This window comes from Orycteropus afer, unplaced genomic scaffold (genome assembly GCF_000298275.1).
Source record: "Orycteropus afer afer isolate SDZICR_OR568_19922 unplaced genomic scaffold, OryAfe1.0 scaffold00096, whole genome shotgun sequence".
Taxonomy (NCBI): Eukaryota; Metazoa; Chordata; class Mammalia; order Tubulidentata; family Orycteropodidae; genus Orycteropus; species Orycteropus afer.
The window spans coordinates 9,235,188-9,247,779 of NW_006921683.1; positions in this window are offsets into that span (position 1 = coordinate 9,235,188).

Below are 12,592 nucleotides of genomic sequence, written 5' to 3' on the forward strand. Positions count from 1 at the left end.
ACTATGAGACCAGAAGAACTACATGGTGCCCAGCTACCACTGTCAACCACTTGGAAGGGGATCTATGTAGGAGATCTTGGATAGAGAGTGAGAACAATGTGGAACAAAGCACAAAATCATTTGGAGAAAAACAAGGGGGGGACCAGGTTTGCTGGTCTGATAGAGGCTCGTGGAAACACTGAGACTATGGCCCCTAGCTGCCCTTCAGATCTGAAATTGGACCCACACCTGTGGCTTCCAATCAAACAAAAGAGAGGCATATGAGTTGAACATTTACCTGAGGTAGATACACTCCTTGGAGAAAACAATCATGGGAGAAAGAAGGGCTGCTTATGCACAGGGGGACAGCTCAGTGGGCAGGAGTGCTTGGAGGGATGGACCCAGGGAAGAGGTAACTATGGGGAGGAAGTGGAAGGGGAGCTGTTGCATTGTGGTAAATTGTGGTCAATGTCATAAGACAAAGTGTATGTGGACTGCTGTATAGAAAGTGAATTTGCTCTGTAAATCTTCACCCAAATCACACACACACACACACACACACACAAAAGTACAAGAAAATATACCACAATACTAAGAGTGGTAGTGTCTCTGAATAGAGGCACTACAGGTAATGTTTTATTTTTCCTATGTTGCCCTAATTTGCTTGATGAGAAGGAATTTTCCTTTTTTGAAGGAAAAATAAACTTTATTTTTAATAAATAAGGAAAGAGAGCATAATCATATTACATTTCATTTATTAAACATCTTCCAAAAATATTTTTACTTAAGTTTGCTTAAAGCAAAGTTTTTAAAATATTCAAAGGAAACTAACCCACTCCCTCAGCCTTTTTTTCCCAAAGTATCACCCTCAACTCCCACTTTTTGTTCTTACAGATGCTGTTCTCTGCTATCTTAAATGCACTTCCTTGCATTCTCCAAGTTACTAATTCCTAGTTAGTCCTCAAAACTTAGCATTATCTTCTCCAGGAGACCTTTTTGGGCTCCCTGGTACAATATAAAGAGGCATCTCTTCATTCATCAGCGGTAAGCACTTACTCCTTCACACTGCAATAACTGCAGGAAGTGTGTTATCCCCAAGTGAGTTAACACAGCATCTACTGAATACAGAGATGAATGAATGGATCAGCAACTTTGACATATCTATAATTTAAATGAACAGTTGATCTATTTTCCTGCTCTAGCATAAATGATTGGCTGCTTGATTAGTGCGGTTAAACCAATTAGGTGTTTTGACACTCTAAAAAGAGTTATATTTGTTAGTGTAAACTCAGTCTATTAATTCAATTAATAGTAGTCATTCAATAAACATTACTTGATGACATAGTAAGTGCCAGGTTCTGTTTTAGGCACTGGAGTACAGTAAGGAAAGACAGTGTCCTTTCCCTCAACAAGCTTGCAGACTAGAGGACACAGATAGGTAGGTCTACAGTTGTAGTATAGTGTGATTTAACTGTTTCACTGAGGCATGCACTGACTTCTGTAGTTGTAGATAAAAAGGGTAGTACTGAGTGTAAACACAAGGCTCCTTTCTTCCAACAATGTACACAACTCAAATGCAGCTGTATGTATAATACAAAGCAAAATTATTATGAGCACTTTATAAACATTTAAACCTGGTGCCAATTATTATTACCCAAGTCCAACTGGGTATTAATTTGGAATGGGGAGGTTATAAATTTCTCCTAAATTGTATAACCACAGGGAGATATTCTTTTGGATCATGTCATTGCAGAGTAAGAGTCAGTTTTTGCCACCTCAACTTGGATTATTATTTCCTTCTATCTCTGAAAGAAATGAACTGAAAAAATTAAGTTGTCTCTATCTAATCAACCAAGTAAGCATGAGTAGTCTTCTGCCCACACAGTTTTCTGCTGCCAAGTAATTCAGAGTCCACAGCTGGATTCAAACCTCATCTCCCTTCCACTCAGCTAACTGCCCTGGTTCCATGCAGCTCCACAGAAATGATGTTGCATGAGCATATAGGCTTCACTTTCCAAAGGCAGAATGAAAAACATCTTCATCTTCAATCACAATCACAGGCTAGATTTTGTACCTGCATCAACCTCAGTCTCATTCAAACCCATCTTCCTAAAATCATTACTTCAAACCACAGAACACTGTTACCTGTTGTACAGAACAACAATATGGTTACTACAATTTTATCTTAGAATTACCATATATATGATATTTTCACTACCAACTTTAAAGAACAAGTTATACCCATAACTGATAACCAAATAATTGACTCAATTCTGACTCATGGTGATTCCATGTGTGCAGAGTAGAACTGCTCCATAAGGTTTTCAAGATTACAACTGCTGAAAGGCATCACCAGGCCTGTCTTCTAAGGCACCTGTGGATGGGTTCAAAGTGCCAACCTTTGGGTTAGTATTTGAGTACTTATGTAGCACACATAATAGCCATATTTAAAAAAAAAAAAAAAAGAAGAAGAAGAAAACAAAAACTGCTGCCATTGCATCGATTTCAACTCATGGTGACTCCATGTGTGTCAGAATAGAATTGTGCTCCATTCATAGTGTTCCTAGTGGCTGATTTTTCAGAGCAGACTGCCAGGCTTTTTTTCCAAAGCACCTCCAGGTACACTTGAATCTCCAACCTCAGTTGGAGATAGCAGCTAAGTGCAATAACTATTCACACCACCTACTGACTCCCGAATCCATATTGGTCTTCTTAACACATCACCCAAAAAGGTTTCCCTGATTCAAACCATTTAATTCTTGCTCATTACTTGTTAAGTAAAGTAGTTATACTGCCTTGGAAACCCAAGGAGGGGTCACTATGAGTCAGTTTCGACTCCACGGCATATAACAACAACAAGAAGAAAGTCTAACCCGCTAGTCTAGAATTCAGGCTCCCCATGAGCTGGCTCCAATCTGCCTTTTTCACTTATTAGCCACATGCCACTTCCAAAATCTCTGTTCCATCTCCAAAAGGCCTCGTGTTGCTCTCTGATCATTCAGAGAACTGTCCTACTTCCATATCTTCTCTCTCACTATTTGTTTTCCATTGGTCTAACCATCCTCCCATTTTGCCTATTCAAACACAACTCATTTTGCAAGACTCCTTACAAAGGTTCCCTCTCTGAAGTCTACCCAAAGTGTCCTACCTGAGGGCAATATCTCTGTTCTCCATACTCTGATTGTTCTGACTTATATTTCTATCATCACCTCTACTATATCTTATTCATCTTAGTAATTCCCCCACAGTAGTTAGTGTACAATAATAAAACTTTGAGTGACTAAATCTTATAAAATAGTGATTCAGAAAACATTCGGGGATTTTTTCATTTCTCCACATATCTATCACCATTATTGAACAAGTTCAGACGTTATAAGATATTGGTTGACTCTATAGTCACCCTATAAAAGACATTAACTTATCTGCCAATTCTTTATTCTCATATAAAAAAGAAAATGAAACACATAAAAATGAAAATGCAGAAACATATTCTACATGTATAAATTCAATTTAAACAAGAGTTTTTTGTATCTGCCACCCCAAATTTAATTATCAGTTGTACATGTTGCCCTTTTTAAGTAAAACCTTGATCTTAAGCAATATTTCACATTTTAAGTTTTAACCCCTGGAAATTTTAAGTCCCTTTGTAGCTTTAAAATAAGGAGGCTTGCTGCACAGTGACTAAGCCTTCAGCTGCTAACTAAAATATTGGTGGGTTGAGCCCACCCAGAGGCTCCATGGAAAAAAGACCTGGCAACCTGGTCCCATAAAGATTATAGCCTAAAAATCCCTATGGGATAGTTCTACTCTGTCACATGGGGTCACTATGAGTCAAAATCAACTCAGTGATGCAAAACAACAATAACAATGGCATAAACAAAAATAAATACCAACATGGCTACTTTTGAAGATGTTAGTTTTTGAAAATCTATTAGATGTTGCAGTAGTCGAGTACCAATGCTATATAATCATACTGCCTAGAGCTTTATCTTTTGCTCGTAAAATATTCTATAAAATTTCAAGGAAAGACATTATGATTCATGAACTCCCACATGAAGGATAAATAAAAATAGAATCACAAATATTGTTCAGACCTTGAATTTTTATGGCACAATTTTAAAATACTCTGAACGACAGAAATCAATCTAGTGGGGCCAAGAAATAAAATCATTTCTAAATTTTTCTGACAGTAAGAAACATAAATGTAAATCTTATCATGTTAGAAACAGAAACCAAGGGATTCTGATCATTTGGTATTATTCTCATACACTACAAGCTCCTCAAATACTAAAAATAAAAAATAGAATCAACAAGATGAAAAGTTTGTTCTTGGAAAGCATTAATAAAACTTGGCAGACTACTGGCAAATGCAACAAAGGAAATGAAGGGGAAGATGCAAATAACACAAATAAGAAATGAAATAGACAATGTCATCACAACAGAACCAACTGAAATAAAAAAGGATAATAACAGATACTATAAAGGGCTGTACTCCAATAAATTTGAAAACCTAGAAGAATTGGAGAAATTTCTAGAAACATATTACCTACCAAAACAAACTCAATCTGAAGTAGAAAATTTGAACACATCTATCACAAAATAAATTGAACAGGGTATAATAAAATTCCAAAGCAACAAAAAAAAGTCCCAGCCCAGAACACATCACTCGAGAATCTTCTAAACAATCAGAGAAAAGCTGACACAAATTCCACTCAAATTATTTCAGAATATAGAAAAGGATGGCATATTCAGGAATTCATGCTACGAAGCAAGCATAACCCTGATGCCAAAAGTGGGTAATGAAACGACTACAAAAGAAAATAATACAACAACATTCCTCATGAATATAGATGCAAAAGTTCTCAACGAAATCCTAGCCAATAGATTCCAACAACTGTCAAAACAAAAATACCTCAAGACCAAGTGGGATTCATACCAGGTATGCAAGAATGGTTCAACATTAGAAAAACAATCAATGTAATTCACCACATAACTAAATCAAAGGAAAAGAATCACATGATCACATTAATTGATGCAGAAAAGGCATATGACAAAATACAGCACTCATTGTTGATAAAACACTCAAAATATAAGCATGCAAGAAAAATTCTTCAACATAACTAACTGCATGTACACAAAACCAACAGCTAACATTAATCTGAACAGAGAAAGACTGAACATATTCTTCTTGGAAAGAAATAAACAAGGATGCCCTTTCCCACTACTCCTATTTAATATAGGAAGTCCTAGCCAGAGAAATAAGGCAACCAAAGTGGGTGGGGGAACATCCAAATTGGTAAAGAAGAAGTAAACTATCTGTATTTGCAGATGATATGATCTTACATGTACAAAATCCCAGAGACTCAACAAGAAAAACACTGGAACTAATAGAAGAATTCAGCAATGGGGCAGAGTGAAATATCAAAATACAAAAATCACTAGGATCCCTGTTCACAAACAAAGAGAACCCTGAAAAGGAAATCCGGAAAACAATACCATTTACAAAAGCTGAAATACTTAGGAATAAATATAACCAGAAATACAAAAGACCTATAAAAGGAAACTTCAAACACTACTACAAGCAACCCAAAAACAAATTTACATAAGTGGAAGAACCATGCTCATGGATTGAACGACTCAACGTAGTGAAAATGTCAATACTACCCAAAACAATCTAAAGATATAATGCAATCTCAATACAGATTCTATCATCATTTTTTAAAGACATGGAAAAACTAATAACCAACTTTAAACAGAAAGGATATTGCTAGATAAGCAACGTAATTCTAAAGAAGAAAAACAAAGTAAGAGGCCTCACATTTCCTTATATAAAAACCTACTATACAGCCACAGTAGTCAAAACAGCCTTGTACTGGCACAACAACAGATACACTGGTCAATGGAACAGAACTGAGAACCCAAAAGTAAATCCATCCAAGTATGGGCAGTTGATCTTTCACATAGTTCAGAAACCAATTAATTGAAGAAGAGAGAGTCTCTTTAACAAATGGTGGTATCAAAACCATATATCCATTTGCACAAAAATGAAACAAGATTCTCAGCTCACATCATACTAAAAAACTCCCTCAAGATGGATCAAAGGTGTTAATGTAAAACCTAAAACTATAAAGAACATCAAAGAAAAAATAGGGGCAAACTTAGAGGCCCTAATACATGGCATAAATGCATCATGAAACATAACTTAAAATAGACAAACAGCAGAAGACAAACAAGACAACTGAGATCTTCTGAAAATTAAGTAATTATGCATATCCAAAGATTTCACCAAAACAGTAAAAAGAGAGCACATACACTGGGAAAAAGTATTTGCCAATGACATATACCATAAGAAACTAATCTCTAAAATTTATAAGAAACTGCAACACCTCAACAACAAAAAAAAGACTATTCAATTTTCAAAAATGGATGGAGGACAGAGCAGCACTAGGTAACCAAAACACTTTACAATCTGAGCTGAATTGCCAGCATCATCCCCACTGTTGGTATCAACTTTTCATGGCCTTTTCCAATTGCTTTTCTCTGGCTACTTTTCCCTATCAAAAACCTCTTCTCAGTCCAAATCTGTTCTATGTCTTAAGGCTCAGCTCAAATGCTACTTTTGTTAACTTCTCCTGTCTTTATATTCATAATTAATAATTTTCTCCTCTGTGGTTACATGGTATCCTATATTTCTAACATAAAACAAAGTAATCCCTCTGTAACCTCAACTAGAAAAGGTCAGCTTGCCCAGCAGCTTTCAGGTTCCTCAGGAAAGCTATAAAGCACTGGTAAATTCAGTTTCATTCCCCCTAGGATGCATATCCAACAGAGGTGTCTCCAGGAGCCTTATCTCTGGTTTCACTGCTAATTAGAAAAGGCTAAGGAAAAGAGGAACTCCCTCAACATCCTCTCCTTGGGATCTCACTTGTGTTATTACATCAACTGCTGAGTGAAGAGCAAAGAAACATAACTCCCAGCCTGTCTCCCTCCCAGAATCCTCCAGAAAGAACTGGATAAATCATAGAATGTCTTCTGGGCACAAATGAACACTCCCTCACTTGTTCCTTAGCTTCAGGTATCACTCATTTCTTTCATTCTTCCTTTCTCCATTAGCATGTTTCTCCATTTGTCAATAGGTCTACCCACTAGAGCTTTAACAAATTTCACAAGTATTTATTGTTTGTACTCCAAGTGACTTTTTAAATATACTTACAATTTCTCTAAATTATTACGTGTATCATGTTTTAGTTCCAAAAGACCTAGGAACTCTCAATGAAGCAAAATTAAGAGTAAAAAAAGCACAATCAAGCCATAAATACACTTAAGTACTTAGAATACTACCATGTGGTATATTACATGCTGATAGACAGGCCACAGCTACGACTCTTGGACTTTATAACATTTGAAGTACAGGTGATCATGACATGAGCATCATTGCATTCCTTCATATTCTTACACATTTTCCCACTGAATAGTAAAGCTTCTCAGACAGATATATTGTGGAGTTCTAGTTCTTGATACTGCTAGTTCCATCACTGCAATAATGACTCATATAATGCAATATATGTAACAAATAATAGATATCCACATACTTCACTGATTTATGAAAACCTATGATATAGCTTTTTCTTCTTTCCTGATACTTATTATTTTAAAAGGAATAATATGCATTTACTCTTTGTTGTTGTTGTTGTTATGTGCCGTCAAGTCGGACCCAACTCATAGCAACTCCTCCTTGGGTTTCCGAGGCAGATTGCCCCATCTTCCTTCTGAGAAGTGGATGGTGGGTTTGAACCGCCAGCCTTCTGGTTAGCAATCAAGTGCCTTAGGCGCTATGCTACCAGCGCTCCTTAGGATGTTTAATTCATCTTATCCAACATGATTTAAAAAAAAGAAAAATACTAAGCACAGCAACACATAAGCCTTCATTGACAGATGGGTGGTAGTTTCAATGGAGCTTCCTAACTAAAACAGACTAGATTATTTACTTATGAAAAACCAGCCAATAAAAACCCTATGGCTGTCAATGATCCAATCTGTAACCAGTCATGGGGATGATGCAGGACCAGGTAGCATTTTGCTCTGTTTTGCATGGTATCATAGTCATCTAGTGCTGCTATAACACAAACACAAGTGGATGGCTTTAACAAGCAGAAATTTATTTTCTCACAGTTTAGGAGGCTAGAAGTCCAAATTCAGAGTGCCAGCTCTAGGGGAAGGCTTTCTATGTGTCTCCTGGTTCTATGAGGTTCCCAGTGTAGGAGCCCCTGAGGTCTCTCTGATCTCAGCTCACTTGTTTAACTTCTTTTATATCTCAAAAGAGATTGACTCAATATAACTTAAACCTATAGATTTTATCTTGCTTCATTAATGTAACTCCCACTAATCATAGATGTTAGGATTTACAACACACAGGATAATTACATCAGCTCACAAAATGGAAGACAATTATATAATACTGAGAATTATGGCCTACCTACATTGACATATTTTGGGGGGACACAATTCAATACATAATACATAAGGTCATTGTGACTTGGGATCAACTCAAGAATGGTTAACAATGCCCTTTTACCTTTTGTTAACTACTTCAAAGTAATTTCCATAACCTACGTGCATCATTGCTAGCGGTTTTGATATCCAACAGCTAAAGCACTCTTGTTCTTCTCAGCTTGGTTATTATCTCACTGCTTACCTTAATACCTTACAGTACCTTCTTGTGAACTCAGTTTTTTAAATTCTGAATCTTGATGTGAACATTTCAGAAAATGTGCTCTTACCTTTTATTGTTGTTGTTGTTGTTATGTGCCATCGAGTCGGCCCCGACTCATAGCGACCCCTCCTTGGGTTTCTGAGGCAGTATCACTACGGAAGTAGGATTGCCCAACCTTCCTTCCGAGGAGTGGCTGGTGGGTTTGAACCGCCAGCCTTCTGGTTAGCAGTCAAGTGCTTTAGCCACTATGCTACCAGAGCTCTACCTTTTATTAACTACCCCAAAATAAATTTCCAGTGGAGATTCTTCCTTTGTGGGAGAACCCTGAAAACAAAGTGGATGCACTAGCAATTAGGCTACCTGGTATAACAGGATTTTTTATTTTTCCTCCAAAGCATTTACATACAGACTTACACATAAGAATCAGCAACAAATGTAAAATAGAAGTCATCACCATTTGACTTCATAAACAATGTTTCTTCTCATTTCTATTACCAGCATTATGAATGGGTAAAAAGAACCCTTTTTTGTCATGAACTTAATGTTTTCATTTAACAAAAAGTATTTTCTATTTGTAAGATGCAACTAGAAACTTGTCCTTCTTCATTGGTCAACTTTGGGACTCTCATTTATCTCCTCATGTTTTCCGGTGTTTAAGTGGAACCAAAGCCATACCTAAGGTCCACTATAAAGTTACAAATGGAATCAATAGATATCAAAGGATTACAGAATCTAGTCTGAAGATGAAACTTTTCCTTGCAAAAATATAGAGATACTATCATTAGAAACAGTAGTTCTGGTGGTGCGGTGGTTAACACATTTGGTTGCTAACCAAAATGTCAGTAGTTCAAACACACCAGTCACTCCACAGGAGAAAGATGAGGCAATCTGCTAAAGATTTAAAACTCTGGAAACACTATGGGGGTAGCTATACTCTGTTGTATAGTGTTGATATAAGTTGGAATCAACTCAATGACAGTGTATTTGTTTTTTGGCATCATTAGAAAAGAGAAAACTATGACTGAGGGTAAAGAAAAGCATTCTGTCAATGAAGATTAGCAGGTGTGCAAAGTTCATTCAGTAGCTTAAGGAGATTAAAATGTTCAGATGCTTGAGAATCCAGTTATAGCTGCTTTCAGGTCTTCACAAACAGGATGCACTAAAGTTGAAAGTGCACCTGTCTCCTTCCAAAATTAGGTCATGGCAGACATGATGATTATCATAATGTGATGAAGAGTTAATCTTCCACACAAGGCTTGGTGATAAACTGCATACATGTGTTCCCTTTAATGTTATTTTTTAATGAGTATCCAGCAGCTAAAGCATCAATAAGCACTTACACAGCAGGTTCCCTTGGTTCCTTCATTGCAGAACCACATGGTGCTGTCCTTGGTACTAGATTAAAGAAGGATGTTCTTTAATTCTAGAAATTTAAGTGAAATCCTGGAAGATATTTGACGGTTACGCATGTGTTCCTGGTGGATGAGATATAGATACAAAAGACACATGATAGCTTATAATTAGGTTTTACAGCTGTATATCAGAAAGGGCTGATTGATAACTCAATGAGAACTTGGTGACAAGTTTCTAATTCAAGTGTGAGGCCTCATGGCTCTCTCTTCTGATGTGATCTACCTCAAGTGGCATATGTCATAAATCTAAGAGTGAAAGGGACTATAACAGACAATATACCAGATTTTAAAAAATAACCAGCTTAAAAGCTGAATTGAGTTTAGTAAGATGTAATTAAGGAGATTTAAATATCCACCCAACATAGGGGGTTAAATAATCAATCACCAAAGAAGAACTTGAAGAATGTTCAGCTATAAAGCAGCTCCTCTGAAAAATACTTGGGCTTTTCACTGATTGCAAGCTCAGCACAATGTAACAGTGTCAGTGCGGAGCAGTAAATCACCTGGTACGGCTTTTCTAGCCATAAGTCTTCGTAAATTCCCTGGTGGAATTTTCCTTGAGTGACTGAGGAGCTCCTTATTGTTAAAGTTATCCACCTGGGGTATTTCTGTTGTGGGTGGCACAAAGCAATGTTCTGGGAAGTTCACTCTCTCAGGTGTTTAGAATTCTGATGTTATGATTGGTTAGTTTGGCCACTCTGCCAGGCTCAAAAGGAGGCCTCCTAGAGGCAATAGGAGTCTCTCTGACTGCTGGCTGAGAAAGACATGCTGCTGAGATAAATGTGCTCCTGAGAGACATGCGTTGCTAAGAAAGAGACACCAAGAGACACTCGCTGCTGAGAAAGAGACACACACTAATGGGAGAGGGACTGAGAGAGACTGTTGGATGAGAGACAGTGAGCTGAGAGACTGAGTGTTGTTCCCCCACTTGAATTGTAACCTGTTGCTTCCCTTATAAACCCCATAATCTGTGAGTTCTGTGTGGCCACTGCAGTGAATTACTGAACCCAGCAGAGAGATAGTGGGTGCTGTGGGAGGAACGGTTGGTGTCAGGTTGGTGAAAGGGCTGGAGGGAGGCAGCATGTCTGGCCTCACAGGAATAGGCCTTTGGCTGCTGATGGTGATTCTGTCTTACTCTTGTGGGGTTAGAGGAGGTCAGAAGATGCGGCCTCCCTGCCCCTTTGGCAGTAAGGAAGCTGACAAAACAAAAGTTATGGAAAACATTCATGCAATAACAACAGAGTTGTGGTGCCCCTGTACTCAAGACTAGTGAAGCCACACTTTTGCATGAATTGCTTATGGAAACTGTGCTTTCATCTTGTAACCTAAGGGCATATTCTTTTATACTACAAAGCACACCACCACCACCACCCCCAAAAAAAATGCCCTGTTCGTGTGCAACAAACTTTTTCATTGGCTGATCTCTGATTATTTAGTTTGTCTTTTCCATGATCACTGTATTAAGTGTATTCTTCTTCAGTAGGTATTCCTTAGATTTTTAAACTGTTTGCTTCAGCATACATCAAAAACTGAAAAGAAGGCATTTCAAATATGCATACTATTCTGCTGCCAACTTCAGATCCTTTCTATTAAAAATGAGAGAGTCTAATTTAAGAAAGAAGATACTATGTTGGCTCAAATATTTGCTCACCCATAGTGCTTTTGCTTATTCAACTGAAACCAATTAGCGGCATTTTCAGAGGGACAGAATGCTAATGAAGAATTATTGGGCATCTACTGAATTTAAAGCACTACAGTATAATGGTTGAGAGAATAGACTTAAATAACTATCTGCATTTGATTCCTAGCTATGCCTTGGGCATGTTCCTTAACTTCTCCAAATCTGTACTTAGCTTAGGGATTAAATGATGGTTGGGCAATCTATTTCCGCAGTGATACCACCTCAGAAACCCAAGGAGGGGTCGCTATGAGTCAGGTTCGACTCGACGGCACATAACAACAATAACACATATGTCATGTGCTTAGAACAATGCCTCACACATGGTAAAGGTATGATATGCTTTTGCTGTATTATATTGTTATTATTATCACCATTACTATTATTATTTATTCATCTTTGCATACTGTAAAACTAAACTTTGGGTCTTGGGTCCAGCAATCATTTCTCTTATTTTATTTCTTTCTTTCTTTAAGAGTTTCATTTAATCCATAGTCTTTCCAAACAGGACAGATGCAAAAAAACTACTCAGGGACAGAGCTCTGAGTAATCTTATTAGCCATCTAGAAGTCTGACCAATGATGTTTTATAAAAGAGCATAGTGAGCAAGGCAGTTTATATTCAGATATCCAAAGGGAATTATAGGTGATCATTCTCAGCACAAAGAATTATGGTAATGCTAAAATGAAAAATGCTATTCATAAGGTTTTCCCTGGCCAATTCTTTGAGAAGTGGACGGCCTCTTCCTTCTTCCTAGTCTGTCTCAGTCTATAAGCTGGGCTGTTACCTGTGCACCAGGTGCATCTCACT